The sequence below is a fragment of the Pistacia vera genome, unplaced genomic scaffold (genome assembly GCF_008641045.1).
Source record: "Pistacia vera cultivar Batoury unplaced genomic scaffold, PisVer_v2 Contig78, whole genome shotgun sequence".
NCBI classification, from domain to species: domain Eukaryota; kingdom Viridiplantae; phylum Streptophyta; class Magnoliopsida; order Sapindales; family Anacardiaceae; genus Pistacia; species Pistacia vera.
The window spans coordinates 1,930,858-1,954,364 of NW_022196645.1; the positions used below are offsets into that span (position 1 = coordinate 1,930,858).

Genomic DNA, 23,507 nt, shown 5'->3' on the forward strand with positions numbered 1-23,507 from the left:
GATTTTACAATTATACCCTTAATATAATAATATAAGATATATTTTTTTTAACTTATAACACTAGGCCGTTCATATAAAAAACCGGAAATAGCAATTGACCCGTTTCCACCCACAGTTGAACCGGTTTTTTTGTGATGAACTGTTAGTCCAACTAGTATAAATCGGGTCAGCTACAGTAAAATATAAAAAAATAATTAAAATTTTAAAATAATAAAATTAAAACTTAAAAGTAACCCTTTTCACTTTCAGCTTTTTTCTTCGCCCTTTCCCAATTTTATTATTCGAAACACCCAACACCAGAGAGAAGAAAAATTAAAAAAACCCATTACCAAAAAAGAAATCAGCTTCTATGATCTTGGGCTTCTTTGATTCTGATTTCAATCATCAAAATCTTCAACTAATCTTCAATCTTCGGGCCTTGGACAACTTCTAAATCTCTAATTTTCCAGATTCGGTTTTGATAACTTCTTCTTCTTCTTTGATCTTCGATCTTCGACAGCTCCCACAAGGTATGTGTATTTCATTATTGTTAACTTGTCATTGTTATTGTTCTTTGTAACTTTGATTTTTGTTTTGCTGTGAGATTGTTTGAGATAGAGTCATAGAGATTGTTTGATATAATGATATTAAAGAAGTGGGTTTGAAACTTAATATTGAAAAGGTGATTGTTTGTATTTGAAAATTGAAGTGTGTAAAAATGGTTGGTTTGATTGGTTATGTGCAGTGTGTAAAAACGGACTGTAGTGTGCATTTTAACACTCTGCTTTTGCACACTGTAGTATGCGAAATTGCACATTGCAGTGTGCAATTTGCACACTACAGTGGGTGTTATTTAATTTAGTTTGTTAAATTTTATATTACATTAGTCCATTTGGTTTACAATCAAAACATTTAACTAATAATTTATTTTTGCTTGCAATTTTTTGTAGATGCTAGTTATGCTGATGATGACAATGACGAGGACAACGACGAAGATGATCTTGATATAAGTAATTTTGCTTCTGGATCTGGTGTCCAAAGTCAGCCTTGACTTGAATTAAATGGAAATGTAGGATGTTGGTTTCATTTTGATTATGTTGTTTTAATTTAATTTTAAACTACTTGTTAGTTGTTACTTTATAATTTATACTTCATAAGTTGGTATGTTGTAGACTTGTAGTTTTAATTTCATTTTAGATTTGAATATATTTGTTACAGGGAATTTTTTATTATCAATGTTAAAAATTAAAATCTACAATTTTTTTAAATTTTTTTTGTTTTTTGCAGACATCATGTTGAGATCAGCATGATGACGTCACGGCCCGACCCGTAGTCGGACCGTTCGACCCGTCAAACTCATGACCCGATGGCTTGGTCGGGTTGGTCCTCGAGTCGAGATTTAAAACCTTGCTCATTCCAATGACTTTTGTCCTTTGTCATTTTTTGTTGAGGATTCAATTATGTAACATTATGACAAAATCTATCTTTTAAACAAAAACCTTGACATTTTGAAAATTAAAATTAGTAAAATGTAGGAATTTTTCTTTTTACAAACTTTTAGTAGAATAGAATGTTTGGCCAAAAGCAATGGCTAGGTCAAAAGTATCTCTAAGGGCACAATTGATTGATGCTACCATATTCTAAAATTTAGTATAACAAAATCTGTAAACAAAAGCAATGACTAAAGCAAATCTCAAGCTACCAAAGAGGCTTTCTGCAAGATTCCGAGCCTGCAAATCCATGCACAAACCATGGTATCATCTTAAAGGTGCAATGGTAGCACAAATGTAGATTAGTTTTATAAATGAACACAAGGTATCGATTTGACGGTTTCTAAGGACCAGTAATGTTGTCGCCAATGCCTTGACTAGTCTCGAACCATTGGATTACATTCAGAAAAGATTCAATGGTCCCTGAGCATGGTAACGTTGCCAGCCGATACCTTAGCTAATAGTTAAACCCAGCTCCAATAATCTAAATGTCTCCCTTTAAAAACAAATTCAGGGATTTATTATACTTCTTGCTAATGCCAACACACAAAACAAAATATAACTTATTGGAAAACAAGATCACAACAAACTTCAACCTCTGATTCTTCACTCTTCCGCAACAATAGGCTACCTTAGCATCCAAATGCTTTCTTTTTGTTTCGAGGATATTGCAAGCTCCGCCGTCGCTTCCTCTTTCACAAATTATATGACGAGATCCCATTCACTTTTCAATTTTCAGCACATGATAATAATAACTATTGTACTACAATGAAATCAATCGATCTAAATATGTCATCAAAATCTGCCCGATACAAAGATTCCATAAAATATATCACCAACATCTGCCTGATAAATGGACTCTTACTCGAAAGCAAGCTGAGAAAAGAATGATCTCAAAGACACTTCAATTGGCACAAAAGCTCAAATTAATCCCAATGCACAAGCAAATTACCATATCACTAAAGGGAACATCACATGCTAAACAAAAGTAAATACACAAAAACAAGGTTTTGACACAAGAGACAGACTGTAGTACTAATAAATGCCATTATTATTATGTCAATGGCAATACTTAAGGAAGAAGATCACCTACTTATCTACCCTGCTTTGGCCTTATCTCGATTCCTTGAACAATGAGGCCACTCTTCCAGTGGCCAGGCGTCACCGCCAAAATATTCATTTCTAATTCACCATCTTCATCTCCTGCATTGTAAAAGTCACCCAACTTGACCTCAAGCCACCTGTCTCCTCTCTCCTTGGGATGATGGCCATCATTCTCTCTCGGCAGAGATGCCTGCCCTCTCACTGCATCCAAATAGACAGTTCGTTTTTGGCTTTCACTTCCCACAAGTCCAACATGAACCTCTACAGCAAGACCTTTAAACCCATAAGACTCTGCCGTCAGCTTGAACACGAGATAGGCCAGCGTATCTGTCCCTGGGGACAGAATGCAAGTACTAATCTTTCCACGTATCTCAAGCCACACACATCTATAAGCTCAGCAACCTCTTGGAACCTGTAAAATTGTCAATAAACTTAAGCTCATCCAGAAACAGTTCGGGAAACTAAAAGCGACAAGAAAAAGCCGTGATATAAACCTCGCGCCAGGAAGAGAAGTCCATCTCCAATATGGGAGTATCACCCCCACAATGATAGGTCCCTACAGATATCATGTAACATTTCTTCCCACTCTGCTTATCCAAGAAAAGGCCTGTTCAATGTCAATAACACAATTAGATACATAATACATTACGCCAAAGACGAAGGGATAATTTGATAAACCCCTAAAGTTGGAGAAAAGACAATTAGAGCGAATATGTTTTGAATTGTAAGGCCATTAATTAGCTTAAAATTTTCATCTTCAATTATTTCATTAGGGTTTTAGAATGATTAAATGGCCATGAAGTTTGAAATTCTTATTAAATAACATTACTTATAAGCTTTTGCTTAACGTTTATAGCTTTTATCTTTTAATTATGTTGTTAAATGGTTTAAGCGAAATTCATAACTATTTATGTATTTTATGGCCAGCCCCCATCAAAGTTTCCCCAAATTGAAAAACCAGAACACAAAATAACGAAAACCAACCTTTTTCCCATCATCAATGAAATCGGTTGTCACAGAGGCTGAGAAGCCTCCTTCTTCGAGGCAAACACAGCAAAGAAGACGAGAGACGACGACGACGGGCAGGGAAGACTAAAGGATGGACGGGTACTCGGGGGCAAGAAGCGCTCCCAAACGGCGTCGAATTCAGCGGCGGACTTGAAATGAAAGAACCAAAGACAAGCGCAGGCGTCACGGGGGGTGTTGCAGGATGAACGTGGCGATGCGCCTTCTGGTAATAAGCTCATGGGGCTTTCTGGTTCGCGTTGTTGTTGCGGGTGGTCAGTGTTCGTTGGAGGTATCTTGCCATGAAGTATGATGGTGTGAATCTTGGTGGGTTTATATAAAGAAGGAGAGTCAATCGAAAGCTTAGCGGCTAAGGCTTGCCATATTTTGGATGTTGTCTGGAAGGATCTTTCTTAGAAAAAAATTAGGTTAATTATTTTGATAAAATATTTGTTGGACTGACATATTTTGAAAAGTTAATTACAAATATTTATTAAATTACAATGAGTAAAAAGACATTTACCCGCCAAGATTTTGCAAATCCCGTTTCACCCATAATTTCATAAATGGCTTCCCGCTAATTTTAAACCTGCCTACGTAAATTTTGCTTTGACCAGGTTTGACGAGTCAAATATTTTTTTCCCGGTTATAATAAATAGTAAATTAGTAAATTCTTTATAATCCTGAAATTTATAGAATTAGCAAAATAACCATCTTCTTTCAAATTTATTTCATAACACACCATATTCTTCAAACCATCCTCTCTACGGCGGCCAGATCTTCTCTCCTCTCTCTCTCTCTCTCTCTCTCCACATCTTTCTTCTCTCTTTTTCCTATCCTCTTCTCGTAGCGGCAGATTGGTACACACATGCGCCGGCCACCTCTTTCTTTCTCACCTTCACGTAACCTTCTCCACCTCTCTCTCTCTTCTCTTTTTCTCCTTCTCTTTCTCCTTTCCTCTTCTCGGCGTAGCCAGATCTGCCACCATGGTGTTGTGTTTGTTGTTAGTGGTGGAGTTGGAGTTGGAGGCAGAAAGCAAGGTTTGATGTGAGAAATTTTTAAATGTGGGGTTTATTTCAAATTTTACTAATTTGGTGGAGTGATAGAGTTAGGTTTACTATTGTTTGAATAAAGACCTAATCACCCTTTTAATTCTTAAAATTAACATTTGAAATTTAAAATTGCTATGCATTCAAATTTATGAAACCACAAGAGGAACGGTAGATTTCAAACCGTGGTTAGTGAATATCTTTTATTCAATTAGAATAATGTCTACAACTTATGAGATAAAATATCCGTTATTTGTTAATTTTAGGTATTCAAATAACAACATGAGATCAATTAAATGAATATTTATTAGTGATATAGTTTAGCGACTAACTAACATATAGAGATTTTTATCATTTCAAAATTTTTTAAAGACATTTTATTATTAATTATTTTTGATGTATTTGTCCAACACTTATATTATCTACTTGTAAGTTTGATTTCGGTGGCGTGGATTGTTATATCATACATGTTTATGTGCATATAATTGTAAATATTGAAATATACTGTTTTATTGAAAAAAAAATTATAATTAATATCTACATATTCATACGATACATGTATACATGACGTGATTGACGTGACTTACAATAGTTAAACGAATAACGTATTTGCTAGTTTTCATAACTATGTCGAAGAAGCTCAAGTTTGAACTTAAGATTGAAATCTTCGTTTTGGTGAAATCCTTCCCAAACTCAATTAACTTGGTAGAACTTTTCCCCATTTTACACCAAAGCCTCAAATCAAGATTCGTATTCCTCTCTAGACTTCTTGAATTCACCATTCCTATAACCCATCAACAGAAGCATCAATTTCAACCTTCTTCGGTCCATGTCTAAAATACCCAAATCAAAATTTAGAAACATCATATCATAGACGGTGACTTGCTCCAAAACCTGAATGGTTATCAGAAGAATCACCAAAGATTCAAGCCCCTTTATACTAATCCACTATCCACCTCTTCTTGTTCCTACTATATCCCTGAAACAGATGAAAACTTGGTGGAGAAAAAAGATTATAGTTCAGAGATGAATCTCGAGGAGCCACGATTACCAAGAATAAGCGAGCGGTAGAGTCATTGTCTTCGAGAGATGAATAGCGGTAGGTCGGGGGTGACAAAGATTAGAATTTAGGGTTTGATATTCGAATTGAATGGGATACAGCATCCCTTTGACTAATGTGAAGGCAAAATGGTAAATTACATGCATCCCCCTAATAGTTGAAAAACTTGCATATATCCCCTGTTAGCTCGGGTAAGCTCGCGAGCTGCTCGAGCTGAGTATCGAGAAGCTTGAACTTGATTCGACTCGGCATGGGAGCTTGCAAGTGACTCGACTCGCTTGACACCCCTATCCGAACAAGTACAAACAGTTTTTGGCTATATGTTAATATGACATCCCCCTAATAGTTGCAAAACTTGCATATGTCCCCTATTGAGCTCGAGTAAGCTTGCGAGCTACTCAACTGAGATTGGAACTTGAACTCAATTCGACTCAACTGCGAGCTGCTCGCAAGCGACTCACTCGCTTGACACCCCTATTCCGAACAAGTAGCAAACAGTTTTGGCTATAGTGACTATTGCAAATAAGTAGTGAATTTCCATAACTATCCTGTTTCATAATATGGGTTTCAAAATATTTGTAAAAGTAAGAAATTAAAATGAATTTAATTATTTAATATGGTTAAATTTATCATTTAATTTATTAAAAAAATAGATAAATAGTTTTTAATATATAGTAGAGTGCTAATAGATGTTTATTTTTTCTTTTTTCGGATAGTTTTACGAATCTCTATCTTTTAATCCGCTCCTCAAAGATAGGAGGGCTAAATGGCATGATGGCCTCACGGCCCATGGTTACCTAGCTCTTGTCAAAAATTTTTTTTTTCCCAAAAAAGGAATAATATAGAGAAAATGGTAAACTACTATTTATTATTTGACCATGAATAGACATTATTTTTGTTGAATAAATTACTTTAAGTTTTTTAATGCGACATAATATGGTAAATTATTTCATATAAATCCTACATTTGTAAGTATTCATTTCATGTGAAGAAAAAGATATATCCATCTTATAAGGGTTTTGGATATACATACCTAGATAATCAATTTTCTAAAATGAAGTTTTAATAAATGAAAAATTTAGTCATAAATTCATATTTTACAATTCCCTTATATAAAAATAAGATTTTTTTTTATATATACACTAGAATTATAATACAAGAAACAAGATTAGATATCAAACATTTAACAATATATTTAATAGTCTAATTAAAGGGACACTAAATCATGCTAGATTACTTAAAACTTATTCCAATGACTTTTGTCCTTTGTCATTTTTTTTTGTGAGGATTCAATTATGTAAACATTATGACAAAATCTACCTTTTAAACAAACCCTTGACATTTTGAAAATCAAATTATTAAAATGTAGGAATTTCTCTTTTTAAAAACTTTTTGTAGAATAGAATGTTTGGCCAAAAGCAATGGCTAGGCAAAAGTATCTCTAAGGGCACAATTATTATGCTACATATTCAAATTTGTATACAAAATCTGCAAACAAAAGCAATGACTAAAGCAAATCTCAAGCTACCAAAGAGGCTTTCTACAAGATTCCGAGCCTGCAAACCATGCGCAAACCATGGTATCAACTTAGGGTGCAATGGTAGCACAAATGCAGATTAGTTTATAAATGAACACAAAGTCGATTTGACGTTTTCTGAGGACAGGAAATGTTATCGCCAATGCCTTGACTAGTCTCAAGCCTCAAACCATTGGATTACATCAGAAAGATTCATGGTCCCGAGCACGGTAACATTGCCAGCCGATACCTTAGCTAATAGTTAAACCCAGCTCCAATAATCTAAATGTCCCCTTTAAACACAAATTCAGGGATATTATATCTTGCTAATGCAAACACACAACAAAATGAATTATTGGAGAACAAAATCATAACAAACTTCAACCTCTGATTCTTCTCTCTTCCACAACAAAGGCTACCTTAGCATTCAACTGCTTTCTTTTTGTTTCTGGATATTGCAAGCTCCACCATCGCTTCCTCTTTCGCAATTATATACGAGATGCATCACTTCTCAATTTTCAGCACATGATAATAATAACCTATTGACTACCATGAAATCAATCGATCTAAATATGTCATCAGAATCTGCCCGATACAAATATTCCAAGAAATCAATCAATCTAATATATCACCAAGATCTGCCTGATAAATGGACTCTACCGAAAGCAAGCTGAGAAAAGAATGATCTCAAAGAAACTTCAATTAGCACAAAAGCTCAAATTATCAATGCCACAAGCAAATTACCATATCACTAAAGGGAACCATCACATGCTAACAAAAGTAAATACACAACACAAGGTTTTGACACAACAGACAAGCTGTGGTACTATAAGTAAAATGCCATTATTATTATGCCAATGGCAATACTTAAAGAAGATCACTTATTTTATCAACCTGCTTCGCCTTATCTCGATTCCTTGAACAAGCGGCACTCGTCCAGTGAAGACTTTTAGTCTCCCAATTCTCATTTCTAATACACCATCTTCAACTCCTGCATTGTAAAGTCACTCCTCGACCTCAAGCCACCTGTCTCCTCTCTCCTTGGGATGATGGCCATCATTCTGTCTGGCAAAGATGCCTCCATCCCAAACTGCCGCTGCGATTAAATAGACCAGCACCCTCCCAAACTGATATTGCATTCTCTGCCCTTCACTGCATCCAAATAGACAGATCGTTTTTGGCTTCGCTTCCCACATCCAATATGGACCTCTACAGCAAGACCTTTAAACCCATAAGACTCTGCCGTCAGCTTGAACCACGAGATAGGCTGTGTAATCTGTCCCTGGGGACAGAATGCAAGTACTAATCTTTCCACGTATCTCAAGCCAACACACATCTATAAGCTCAGCAACCTCTTGGAACCTGTAAATTGCAATACAACTTAAGCTCATCCAGAAACAGTTCGGAGAAAACTAAACCACAAGAAAAAACCGAGATATAAACCTCGCGCCAGGAAGAGACGTCCATGTCCAATATTCGGGAGTATCACCCCATGCAATCATGAGGTCCCTACAGATATCATGTAACATTTCTTCCACTCCGCTTATCCAGAAAAAGGCCTATTCAAGTTCAATAACAAATTAGATATATTACTGCCAAAGAGGAAAAGATAATATAAATAAACCCCAAAGTTTGGAGAAAGACAAATGTTTTGATTGTAAGTGAACCTCCTTCAAGGCCTTAATTAGCTTAAAATTTTGGCCAAACAACTTACGCATACCCAAGGTTTGCCGTAACGACAAGTGGTACCTAAAGGTTTGGAACGACAAACAGGTACCTTCCGTCATGTTCTGTTAGTGATTTCTGTTTTTTAATAGTAAAAGACAAAATGCCCTGAAAGTTTATATTTTAGTTTTTTATAAATTTAAAAATTTCCCTAGGTTTGCTAATTTAACTAAACACCCCCATATATAAAAAGTTTGTTAAATGATAACACTCCCCACCACCGCAGTGCCAGATTCTGGCCACCACCGCCGAATCTGGCAGGAAATTGCATTACAACCCGTCGATCTGGCCTTTTCGACCAATCCGTGGCTGATCTTGCCATCAACGCCGCAGATGGAGTTTGCGGTCTCGAGGGTCAGATCTAGCCATAGATCTGGCCTTTTTGGCCAGATCAGATCTGATCGTTAGGCCGCAAAACTCCATCTGTTCTCGATGGCAATCGAAACGTTACGACACAGATCCGACGGGTCTGTGTCGTAATGCAATTTCCCAGCCAATTCCAACGGTGGTGGCCGAATCTGGCCCTGCGGGTGATGAGAGTGTTTTTGTTATTTAACAAACTTTTTATATATGGGGATGTTTAGTTAAATTAGCAAACCTAGAGGGTTTTTTAGAAATTTTTAAATTTATAAAAAACTAAAATATCAAACTTTCAAGGGCATTTTAGTCTTTTCACTATTAACAAACAGAAATCACTAGGTACCTGTTTGTCGTTTTCAAACCTTTTAGGTACCACTTTATCGTTACGGCAAACCTTGGGTATGAACAAGTCGCTCAGCCTAAAATTTTCATCTTCAATTATGTCAATTAGGGTTTAGGGATCTAATTGACACTTCCCCAACCTCACGGAGGCGCTGTGCAAAGAAATTCCAACTCACTAATCTAATTGACAAATTTTTTCCCACACTAAACAAATAAGTAATTTAAAAAAAAAAAAAAAGCCCAATTCAGATCCCATCCAAAACATATTAGAAATTCCGAATCAAAATCTCGTAGAATTGAAAACCCAGACACAAAATCACGAAAATAAACCTTTTTCCCATCATCAATGAGAATCGGGTGGTCACAGAGGCTGAGAAAGAGCTCCTTCTTCGAAGGCAAACACAGCAAAGAAGACGGAGAAGACGACGACGACGGGCAAGGGGAAGACTTAGAAATGATGGACTGATACTCGAGGGGCAAGAAGCGCTCCCAAACGGCGTCGGATTCGGCGGCGGACTTGAAAATGGAAGAAACCAAGGACAAGCGGCAGGCGTCACGGGGGGTGGTGCAGGTGATGACGGCGGCGATGCAGCCTTCTGGTAATAAGCTCGTGGGGCTTTCTGGTTCGCGTTGTTGTTGTGTGTTGTCAGCGGTTCGTTGGAGGTGTCTTGCCATGGAAGTAATGATGGTGATGAATCTTGGTGGGGTTTTATAAAGAAGGAGAGAGATTCAATCGAAAGCTTAGCGGTTAAGGCTTGCTATATTTTGGATGTTGTCCGGAAGGATCTTTCATAGAAAAATTAATATTAATTATTTATTTGATAAAATAATATTGGACCCACATAATTTGAAAAGTTAATTACAAATATCAATAATTCAACACTAACAGTTCTTTTTCATCAATTTTCTTTTATAAGCTTAATGTGGCACTTCGTAATTGATCAGTTCATAAGAAATCCCATATAAATCTCGTATGAGTCTCACTAATTAATTACAAACTCATCAATTGTGAGCTGCGTAAGAGTTATGAGAGAAAATTTGTAAGAAAGAGTTGGTGTAGTATTACTCTTACAAATATTTATTAAATTAGAATGAGTAAAAAGACATTTACCCGCCCAAGGTTTTGCAAAAGCAGTTTTCCACCCATAATTTCATAAATTGCTTCCCGTCCAATTTTAAACTTGTATACGTAAATTTTGCTTTCACCAGGTTTGACGAGTCAAATATCTTTTCTGTCCCTGGTTATAATAAATAGTAAACTAGTAAATAACTTTATAATCCTGAAATTTATAGAATTAGCAAAATAATCATCTTTTATTCAAATTTATTTCAATACCACGATATTCATCAAACCATCCTCTTCTCTACGGCAGCTAGATCTTCTCTCTCTCTCTCATTATCTCTTCTCCACATCTTTCTTTCTTCTCTTTTTCCTGTCATCTTCTTGGTAACCACACATGGCTGTTGTCGCCTCTTTCTTTCTCACTTTTGCCGTAACTCTTCTCTGCCTCTCTCTCTCTTCTCTTTTCTTTTTCTCTTTCTCTTTCTCCTTTCCTCTTCTCCGCGGTAGCCAAATCTGGTCACCAATGGTGTTGGTGGTAGTGGTGGAGTTGGACGCGGAGAGCAAGGTTTGAGTTGTGAGAAAATTTTTAAATGTGGAGGTTTATTTTAAAATTTTACTAATTTGGGGGAGTAGAGAGATAAGGTTTACTATTGTTTGAATAAAAAGACCTAAGCATCCTTTTAATTATTAAATTTAACATTTGAAATTTAAAATTGGGTGAGAATTCACAATTTATGAAACCACGGGTGGGAACAGTAGATTTGTCAAACCTTGGGTAGGTAAATGTGTTTTATTCGATTAAAATAATGTCTACAACTTTATGAGATAAAATATTCGTTATTCGTTAAATTTTAGGTGTTCAAATAAACAATATGAGATCAATTAAATAAATATTTATTAGTGATATAAGTTTAGCGACTAACTAACATAATAGAGATTTTTATCATTTCAAAATTTTTTAAAGAAATTTTTATTAATTAATTATATTTGATGCATTAACCTTAATTAAGAAGTAAAATGTATTTGTCCAAACACTTTATCTACTTGTAAGTTTGATTTATGGTGGAGTGGATTGTTATATCATACATGTTTATGTGGCATATAATTGTTAAATGATTGAATATATACTTGTTTTATTGAAAAAAAAATTATAATTAATATCTACATATTCATACGATATCATGTATACATGACGTGATTGACGATGACTTACAATAGTTAAACGAATAACGTATTTGCTAGTTTTCATAACTAATGTCGAAGAAGCTCAAGTTTGAACTTAAGATTGAAATCTTCTGTTTTGGTGAAATCCTATTTTCAATTTTCAGCACATGATAATAAAACTATTGTACTACAATGAAATCAATCGATCTAAATATTCATCAAATCTGCCCGATACAAAGATTCCTAAAAATATCACAAAAATGTGCCCGATAAATGACTCTCCTCGAAAGCAAGCTGAGAAAAGAATCATCTCAAAGACACTTCAATTGGCACAAAAGCTCAAATTAATCCCAATGCACAAGCAAATTACCATATCACTAAAGGGAACATCACAGCTAAACAAGTAAATACACAAAAAACAAGGTTTTGACACAAGAGACAGACTGTAGTACTAATAAATGCCTTATTATATGTCAATGTCAATACTTAAGGAAGAAGATCACCTACTTATCTACCCTGCTTTGGCCTTATCTCGATTCCTTGAACAATGAGGCCACTCTTCCAGTGGCCAGGCGTCACCGCCAAAATATTCATTTCAATTCACCATCTTCATCTCCTGCTGTAAAGTCACCCAACTCGACCTCAAGCCACCTGTCTCCCTCTCCTTGGGTGATGGCCATCATTCTCTCTCGGCAGAGATGCCTGCCCTCTCACTGCTCCAAATAGACAGTTCGTTTTTGGCTTTCTTCCCACAAGTCCACATGAACCTCTACAGCAAGACTTTTAAACCCATAAGACTCTGCCGTCAGCTTGAACACGAGATAGGCCGCGTAATCTGCCCTGGGGACAGAATGCAAGTACTACTCTTCCACTATCTCAAGCCAACACACATCTATAAGCTCAGCAACCTCTTGGAACCTGTAAAATTGTCAATAAACTTAAGCTCATCCAGAAACAGTTTCGGAGAAACTAAAAGCGACAAGAAAAAGCCGTGTATAAACCTCGCGCCAGGAAGAGAAGTCCATCTCCAATATGTGGAGTATCACCCCACACAATGATGAGTCCCTAGCAGATATCATGTAACATTTCTTCCCTCTGCTTATCCAGGAAAAGGCCTGTTCAATGTCAAACACAATTAGATACTAATACATTACCGCCAAAGACGAAGGGATAATTTGAATAAACCCCTAATTAGAAGAAAAAGACAATTAGAGCGATATGTTTTGAATTGTAAGGCCATTAATTAGCTAAATTTTCATCTTCATTATTTCAATTAGGGTTTTAGAATGAATTAAATGGCCATGAAGTTTGAAATTCTTATTAAATAACATTACTATAAGCTATTGCTTAAGCGTTTATAAGCTTTATCTTTTAAATATATGTGTTAATGGTTTAAGCGAAATTCATAACTATTTATGTATTTTACCAGCCCCATCAAAGTTTCCCCATTGAAAACCAGAAACAAAATCACGAAAACCACCCTTTTTCCCATCATCAATGAGAATCGGTTGTCACAGAGGCTGAGAAAGAGCTCCTTCTTCGAAGGCAAACACAGCAAAGAAGACGGAGAAACGACGACGAAGGGGGAAGGGGAAGACTTAAATGATGGACTGGTACTCGGGGGCAAGAAGCGCTCCCAAACGCGTAATTCAGCGGCGGACTTGAAAGGGAAGAAACCAAGAACAACGGCAGGCGTCACGGGGGGTGGTGCAGGAGATGACGGTGGCGATGCAGCCTTCTGGTAGCTCATGGGGCTTTCTGGTTCCGTGTGTTGCGGTGGTCAGTGTTCGTTGGAGGTATCTTGCCATGGATATGATGGTGGTGAATCTTGGTGGGGTTTTATAAAGAGAAGGAGAGAGATTCAATCGAAGCTTAGGCGCTAAGGCTTGCCATATTTTGGATGTTGTCTGAAGGATCTTTCTTAGAAAAATTAATGTATTATTTACTTGATAAATATTTGTTGACTGACTATTTTTTAAAGAGTTTTACAATTTTATATAATTACAATGAGTAAAAGACATTTACCCGCCCAGATTTTGCAAATCCCGTTTCCACCCATAATTTCATAATGCTTCCCGCTCAATTTAAACCTGCCTACGTAAATTTTGCTTTGACCAGTTTTACGAGTCAATATTTTTTTATCGCCGGTTATAATAAATAGTAAATTAGTAATTTCTTTATAACCTGAAATTTATAGAATTAGCAAAATACCCATCTTTCTTTCAAATTTATTTCAATAACACCATATTCTTCAACCATCCTCTTCTCTACGGCGGCCAGATCTTCTCTCTCTCTCTCTCTCTCATTATCTTCTCCACACTCTTTCTTTCTTCTCTTTTCCTATCCTCTTCTCGTAGCGGCCAGATTGGTACCCACACATGCCGCTGCCCCTCTTTCTTTCTCACCTTCACCGTAATCTTCTCCACCTCCTCTCCTCTTCTCTTTTCTCCTTCTCTTTCTCCTTTCCTCTTCTCGGCGGTAGCCAGATCTGCCACCAGGGTGTTGTGTGGTGGTAGTGGTGGAGTTGGGTTGGAGGCAGAAAGCAAGGTTTGAGTTGTGAGAAAATTTTTAAATGTGGGGTTTTATCAAATTTTACTAATTTGGTGGAGTGATAGAGTTAAGGTTTACTATTGTTTGAATAAAAAGACCTAATCACCCTTTAATTCTTAAATTAACATTTGAAATTTAAAATTGGCTTCACATTCATAATTTATGAAACCACAGGAGGGAACGGTAGATTCAAACCGTGGGTAGGTAAATATCTTTTATTCATATAATAATGTCTACAACTTTATGAGATAAAATATCCGTTTTGTTAAATTTTAGGTATCAAATAAACAACATGAGATCAATTAAATGAATATTTATTAGTGATATAAGTTTAGCGACTAACTAACATAATAGAGATTTTTATCATTTCAAAATTTTAAAGACTTTTTTATTAATTAATTATATTTGATGTATTTGTCCAACACTATATATCTACTTGTAATTTTGATTTACGGTGGCGTGGATTTTTTATATCATAATGTTTATGTGGCTATAATTTTTAAATGATTGAATATATACTTGTTTTATTGAAAAAAAATTATAATTAATATCTACATATTCATACGATATCATGTATACATGACTGATTACGAGACTTCAATAGTTAAACGAATAACGTATTTGCTAGTTTCATAACTAATGTCGAAGAAGCTCAAGTTTGAACTTAAGATTGAAATCTTCTGTTTTGGTGAAATCCTTCCCAAACTCAATTAACTTGGTAGAACTTTTCCCCAATTTTACACCATAGTCCTCAAATCAAGATTCATATTCCTCTCTAACTTCTGAATTCACCATTCCTAATTAACCCATCAACAGCATCAGATTTCAACCTTCTTCGGTCATTCTAAAATACCCAAAATCAAAATATTAGAAACATCAATATCAATAGACGGTGACTTAGCTCCAAAACCATGAATGGTTATCAGAAGAATCACCAAAAGAATTCAAGCCCCCTTATAACTAGAATCCCTACATATCACCCTTCTTGTTCCTACTATATCCCTGAAACAGATGAAAACTTGGTAGGGAAAAAAAAATTATAGTTCAGAGATGAAGCGATCGCAGAGCCACGATTACCGAGAGATGAAGCGAGCGGTAGAGTCATTGTCTTCGAGAGATGAAATGAGCGGTAGAGTCGTGGTGACAAAGAGAATTAGAATTTAGGTGTTTGATATTCGAATTGAAATGGGATACAAGCTCACTTTGACATAATGTGAAGGCAAAATGGTAATTACATGCATCCCCCTAATAGTTGAAAAACTTGCATATATCCCTTTTGAGCTCGGGTAAGCTCGCGAGCTGCTCGACTGAGTATCGAGAAGCTTGAACTTGATTCGACTAGGCATGGGAGCTTGCAAGTGACTCACTCGCTTGACACCCCTATTCCGAACAGTAGCAAACAAGTTTTGGCTATATGTTAAATTATGACATCCCCCTAATAGTTGCAAAACTTGCATATGTCCCCTATTGACTGATATAGCTTGCGAGCTACTCAAGCTGAGTATTGGGAAGCTTGAACTCAATTCGACTCAGCATGCGAGCTGCTCGCAAGCGACTCACTCCTTGACACCCCTTTCCGAACAAGTACAAACAGTTTTTGGCTATAGTGAACTATTAGCAAATAGTAGTGAATTTTCCATAACATCCTTTGTTCATAATAGGGTTGTCAAAAATTTTGTAAAAAGTAAGAAATTAAAATGAATTTAATATTTATATGGGTTAAATTATCATTTAATTTATTAAAAAAAAATAAACAGTTTTTTTATATATTAGTAGAGTGCTAATAGATGTATTATTTTTCTTTTTTCGGATAAGTTTTACAATCTCTATCTTTTAATCCCTCCATCAAGATAGAGGCCTAATGGCATGAGGGGCCTCACGGCCCTGGTTAACCTAGCTCTTGTCACAATTTTTTTTTTTTTTCCCAAAAAAGGATAATATTAGAGAAAAATGGTAAACTACTATTTATTATTTGACCATAAATAGACATTATTTTTGTTGAATAAATTACTTTATTTTTAATGCGACATAATTAAGGTAAATTATTTTCATATAATCCTACTTTGTTAAGTAAATTCATTTCATGTGAAGAAAAAGATAATTCCATCTTACAAGGGGTTTGGATATACATACCTAGATATCATTATTTTCTAAAATGAAAGATTTTAATAAATGAAAAAATTTAGTCATAAATTCTAATAATTTTACAATTATACCCTTAATAATATAATATAGTTTTTTTTTTTAATATATAACACAGATTATACAAGATTGATATCGAACATTTAACAATATAATTTAATAGTCTAATTAAGGACACTAATCATGCGATTACTTAAAACTTATTCCAATGACTTTTGTCCTTGTCATTTTTTTTTGTTGAGGATTCATTATTGAACATTATGACAAAATCTACCTTTTAAACAAACCTTGACATATTGAAAATCAAAATTAGTAAAATTAGGAATTTTCTCTTTTAAAAACTTTTTGTAGAATAGAATGTTTGGCCAAAAGCAATGGCTAGGTCAAAGTATCTCTAAGGGCACAATTGATTGATGCTACCATATTCTAAAATTTAGTATACAAAATCTGCAAACAAAGCAATGACTAAAGCAAATCTCAAGCTACCAAAGAGGCTTTCTACAAGATTCCGAGCCTGCAAATCCATGCGCAAACCACTGGTATCAACTTAGGTGCAATGGTAGCAAATGCAGATTAGTTTTATAATGAACACAAAGTATCGATTTGACGGTTTCTGAGGCCAGGAAATGTTATCGCCAATGCCTTGACTAGTCTCAAGACTCAAACCATTGGATTACATTCAGAAAAGATTCTGGTCCCGAGCACGGTAACATTGCCAGCCGATACCTTAGCTAATAGTTAAACCCAGCTCCAATAATCTAAATGTCTCCCTTTAAACACAATTCAGGGATTTATTATACTTCTTGCTAATGACACACACCAAACAAAAATGAATTATTGAGAAACAAAATCATAACAAACTTCAACCTCTGATTCTTCTCTCTTCCACAACAAAAGGCTACCTTAGCATTCAACTGCTTTCTTTTGTTTCTGGGATATTGCAAGCTCCACCATCGCTTCCTCTTCGCAGATTATATGACAGATGCCATTCACTTCTCAATTTTCAGCACATGATAATAATAACCTATTGTACTACCATGAAATCAATCGATCTAATATGTCATCAGAATCTGCCCGATACAATATTCCAAGAAATCAATCAATCTAATATATCACCAAGATCTGCCTGATAAATGGACTCTTACTCGAAAGCAAGCTGAGAAAAGAATGATCTCAAAGAAACTTCAATTAGCACAAAGCTCAAATTAATCCCAAGCACAGCAAATTACCATATCACTAAGGGAACCATCACATGCTAACAAAAGTAAATACACAAACACAAGGTTTTGACACAGAGCAAGCTGTGGTACTAATAAGTAATAAATGCCATTATTATTATGCCAATGGCAATACTTAAGAAGAAGATCACTTATTTATTCACCTGCTTCGGCCTTATCTCGATTCCTTGAACAACGAGGCCACGCTTCCAGTGAAGACGTTTAGTCTCCAAATTCTCATTTCTAATACACCATCTTCAACTCCTGCATTGTAAAAGTCACCTAACTCGACCCTCAAGCCACCTGTCTCCTCTCTCCTTGGGAGATGGCCATCATTCTGTCTCGGCAAAGATGCCTGCCATCCCAAACGCCGCTGCGATTAAATAGACCACACGCCTCCCAAACTGAATTGCATTCTCTGCCTTTCACTGCATCCAAATAGACAGATCGTTTTTGGCTTTCGCTTCCCACAAGTCCATATGACCTCTACAGCAAGACCTTTAACCCATGACTCTGCCGTCAGCTTGAACACGAGATAGGATGTGAATCTGTCCCTGGGGACAGAATGCAAGTACTAATCTTTCCACGTATCTCAAGCCAACACACATCTATAAGCTCAGCAACCTCTTGGAACCTGTAATTGGCAATACAACTTAAGCTCATCCAGAAACAGTTCGGAGAAAACTAAAAGCCACAAGAAAAAACCGGATATAAACCTCGCGCCAGGAAGAGACGTCCATGTCCATATTCGGGAGTATCACCCATGCAATCATGAGGTCCCTAGCAGATATCATGTAACATTTCTTCCCACTCCGCTTATCCAAGAAAAAGGCCTATTCAAAGTCAATAACAAAATTAGATATATTACTGCCAAAGAGGAAAAGATAATATAATAAACCCCAAAGTTTGGAGAAAAGACAAATTTTTTGAATTGTAAGTGAACCTCCCTTCAAGGCCATTAATTAGCTTAAATTTTGGCCAAACAACTTACGCATACCCAAGGTTTGTCGTAACGACAGTGGTACCTAAAGGTTTGGAAACGACAAACAGGTACCTTCCGCATGCTGTTAGTGATTTCTGTTTTTTAATAATAAAGACTAAAATGCCCTTGAAAGTTTGATATTTTAGTTTTTATAAATTTAAAAATTTCCCTAGTGTTGCTAATTTAACTAAACACCCCCATAATAAAAAGTTGTTAAATGATAAAACATTCCCACCCCACCTGCTTGCCGATTCGGCCACCACCGCCGAATCTGGCAGGAAATTGCATTACAACGCGTCGATCTGCCTTTTCCGACAATCCGTGGCTGATCTTGCCATCGACGCCGCAGATGGAGTTTGCGGTCTCGAGGGTCAGATCTAGCCATAGATCTGGCCTTTTTTGGCCAGATCAGATCTGGTCGTTGAGGCCGCAAAACTCCACTGTTGCCTCGATGGCCAATCGAAACGTTACGACACAGATCCGACGGGTCTGTGTCGTAATGCAATTTCCCAGCCAGATTCCAACGGTTGGTGGCCGGAATCTGGCACTGCGGGTGAGAGAGTGTTTTTGTTATTTAACAAACTTTTTATATTGGGAATGTTTAGTTAAATTAGCAAACCTAGAGGGTTTTTAGAAATTTTTAAATTTATAAAAACTACTTAGAGAAAAATGGTAAACTACTATTTATTATTTGACCATAAATAGACATTATTTTTGTTGAATAAATTACTTTAAGTTTTTAAATGCAACATAATTAATGGTCAATTATTTTATATAAATCCTACATTTGTTAAGTAAATTTCATTTTCATATGAAGAAAAAGATAATATCCATCTTATAAGGGGTTTGGATATAAATACCCAGATAATCATTATTTTCTAAAATGAAAGGTTTTAAGTAAATGAAAATTTTAGTCATAAATTCTAATGATTTTACAATTATACCCTTAATATAATAATATAAGATATATTTTTTTTAACTTATAACACTAGGCCGTTCATATAAAAAACCGGAAATAGCAATTGACCCGTTTCCACCCACAGTTGAACCGGTTTTTTTGTGATGAACTGTTAGTCCAACTAGTATAAATCGGGTCAGCTACAGTAAAATATAAAAAAATAATTAAAATTTTAAAATAATAAAATTAAAACTTAAAAGTAACCCTTTTCACTTTCAGCTTTTTTCTTCGCCCTTTCCCAATTTTATTATTCGAAACACCCAACACCAGAGAGAAGAAAAATTAAAAAAACCCATTACCAAAAAAGAAATCAGCTTCTATGATCTTGGGCTTCTTTGATTCTGATTTCAATCATCAAAATCTTCAACTAATCTTCAATCTTCGGGCCTTGGACAACTTCTAAATCTCTAATTTTCCAGATTCGGTTTTGATAACTTCTTCTTCTTCTTTGATCTTCGATCTTCGACAGCTCCCACAAGGTATGTGTATTTCATTATTGTTAACTTGTCATTGTTATTGTTCTTTGTAACTTTGATTTTTGTTTTGCTGTGAGATTGTTTGAGATAGAGTCATAGAGATTGTTTGATATAATGATATTAAAGAAGTGGGTTTGAAACTTAATATTGAAAAGGTGATTGTTTGTATTTGAAAATTGAAGTGTGTAAAAATGGTTGGTTTGATTGGTTATGTGCAGTGTGTAAAAACGGACTGTAGTGTGCATTTTAACACTCTGCTTTTGCACACTGTAGTATGCGAAATTGCACATTGCAGTGTGCAATTTGCACACTACAGTGGGTGTTATTTAATTTAGTTTGTTAAATTTTATATTACATTAGTCCATTTGGTTTACAATCAAAACATTTAACTAATAATTTATTTTTGCTTGCAATTTTTTGTAGATGCTAGTTATGCTGATGATGACAATGACGAGGACAACGACGAAGATGATCTTGATATAAGTAATTTTGCTTCTGGATCTGGTGTCCAAAGTCAGCCTTGACTTGAATTAAATGGAAATGTAGGATGTTGGTTTCATTTTGATTATGTTGTTTTAATTTAATTTTAAACTACTTGTTAGTTGTTACTTTATAATTTATACTTCATAAGTTGGTATGTTGTAGACTTGTAGTTTTAATTTCATTTTAGATTTGAATATATTTGTTACAGGGAATTTTTTATTATCAATGTTAAAAATTAAAATCTACAATTTTTTTAAATTTTTTTTGTTTTTTGCAGACATCATGTTGAGATCAGCATGATGACGTCACGGCCCGACCCGTAGTCGGACCGTTCGACCCGTCAAACTCATGACCCGATGGCTTGGTCGGGTTGGTCCTCGAGTCGAGATTTAAAACCTTGCTCATTCCAATGACTTTTGTCCTTTGTCATTTTTTGTTGAGGATTCAATTATGTAACATTATGACAAAATCTATCTTTTAAACAAAAACCTTGACATTTTGAAAATTAAAATTATTAAAATGTAGGAATTTTTCTTTTTACAAACTTTTAGTAGAATAGAATGTTTGGCCAAAAGCAATGGCTAGGTCAAAAGTATCTCTAAGGGCACAATTGATTGATGCTACCATATTCTAAAATTTAGTATAACAAAATCTGCAAACAAAAGCAATGACTAAAGCAAATCTCAAGCTACCAAAGAGGCTTTCTACAAGATTCCGAGCCTGCAAATCCATGCGCAAACCATGGTATCAACTTAAAGGTGCAATGGTAGCACAAATGCAGATTAGTTTTATAAATGAACACAAAGTATCGATTTGACGGTTTCTGAGGACAGGAAATGTTATCGCCAATGCCTTGACTAGTCTCAAAGACTCAAACCATTGGATTACATTCAGAAAAGATTCAATGGTCCCGAGCACGGTAACATTGCCAGCCGATACCTTAGCTAATAGTTAAACCCAGCTCCAATAATCTAAATGTCTCCCTTTAAACACAAATTCAGGGATTTATTATACTTCTTGCTAATGCAAACACACAAAACAAAATGAATTATTGGAGAACAAAATCATAACAAACTTCAACCTCTGATTCTTCTCTCTTCCACAACAAAAGGCTACCTTAGCATTCAACTGCTTTCTTTTTGTTTCTGGGATATTGCAAGCTCCACCATCGCTTCCTCTTTCGCAGATTATATGACGAGATGCCATTCACTTCTCAATTTTCAGCACATGATAATAATAACCTATTGTACTACCATGAAATCAATCGATCTAAATATGTCATCAGAATCTGCCCGATACAAATATTCCAAGAAATCAATCAATCTAAATATATCACCAAGATCTGCCTGATAAATGGACTCTTACTCGAAAGCAAGCTGAGAAAAGAATGATCTCAAAGAAACTTCAATTAGCACAAAAGCTCAAATTAATCCCAATGCACAAGCAAATTACCATATCACTAAAGGGAACCATCACATGCTAAACAAAAGTAAATACACAAACACAAGGTTTTGACACAACAGACAAGCTGTGGTACTAATAAGTAATAAATGCCATTATTATTATGCCAATGGCAATACTTAAGAAGAAGATCACTTATTTATTCAACCTGCTTCGGCCTTATCTCGATTCCTTGAACAACGAGGCCACGCTTCCAGTGAAGACGTTTAGTCTCCCAAATTCTCATTTTAATACACCATCTTCAACTCCTGCATTGTAAAAGTCACCTAACTCGACCTCAAGCCACCTGTCTCCTCTTCCTTGGGATGATGGCCATCATTCTGTCCGGCAAAGATGCCTGCCATAAACTGCCGCTGCGATTAAATAGACCAGCACGCCTCCCAAACTGATATTGCTTCTTGCCCTCCACTGCATCCAAATAGACAGATCGTTTTTGGCTTTCGCTTCCACAAGTCCATAGGACCTCTACAGCAAGACCTTTAAACCATAAGACTCTGCCGTCAGCTTGAACACGAGATAGGCTGTGTAATCTGTCCCTGGGGACAGAATGCAAGTACTAATCTTTCCACGTATCTCAAGCCAACACACATCTATAAGCTCAGCAACCTCTTGGAACCTGTAAATTGGCAATACAACTTAAGCTCATCCGAAACAGTCGGAGAAAACTAAAAGCCACAAGAAAAAACCGAGATATAAACCTCGCGCAGGAAGAGACGTCCATGTCCAATATTCGGGGAGTATCACCCCATGCAATCATGAGGTCCCTAGCAGATATCATGTAACATTTCTTCCCACTCCGCTTATCCAAGAAAAAGGCCTATTCAAAGTCAATAACAAAATTAGATATATTACTGCCAAAGAGGAAAAGATAATATAAAAAACCCCAAAGTTGGAGAAAAGACAAATGTTTTGAGTTGTAAGGAACCTCCTTCAAGGCCATTAATTAGCTTAAAATTTTGGCCAAACAACTTACGCATACCCAAGGTTTGCCGTAACGACAAGTGGTACTAAAAGGTTTGGAAACGACAAACAGGTACCTTCGTCAGTACTGTTAGTGATTTCTGTTTTTTAATAGTAAAAGACTAAAATGCCCTGAAAGTTTGATATTTTAGTTTTTTATAAATTTAAAAATTTCCCTAGGTTTGCTAATTTAACTAAAACCCCCATATTATAAAAAGTGTTGAAATGATTAAAACATCTCCACCACCTGCAGTGCCAGATTCTGGCCACCACCGCCGGAATCTGGCAGGAAATGCATTACAAAACTCGCGATCTGGCCTTTTTCGACCAGATCGTGGCTGATCTTGCCACAACGCCGCAGATGGAGTTTGCGGTCTCGAGGGTCAGATCTAGCCATAGATCTGGCCTGTTTTGGCCAGAT

General features: G+C 35.8%; 4 pseudogenes; all 4 read right to left on the reverse strand.

Moving 5' to 3' along the window:
- Positions 1-2,212: 2,212 nt before the first annotated feature.
- Positions 2,213-3,820, reverse strand: LOC116116644 (annotated as a pseudogene).
- A 3,888-nt stretch (positions 3,821-7,708) lies between these two features.
- On the reverse strand, positions 7,709-13,665 carry LOC116116646 (annotated as a pseudogene).
- Positions 8,220-10,404, reverse strand: LOC116116645 (annotated as a pseudogene).
- Positions 13,666-22,053: 8,388 nt separating the features above from the next.
- Positions 22,054-23,507, reverse strand: part of LOC116116726 — a 28,845-nt pseudogene continuing 27,391 nt past the window's right edge.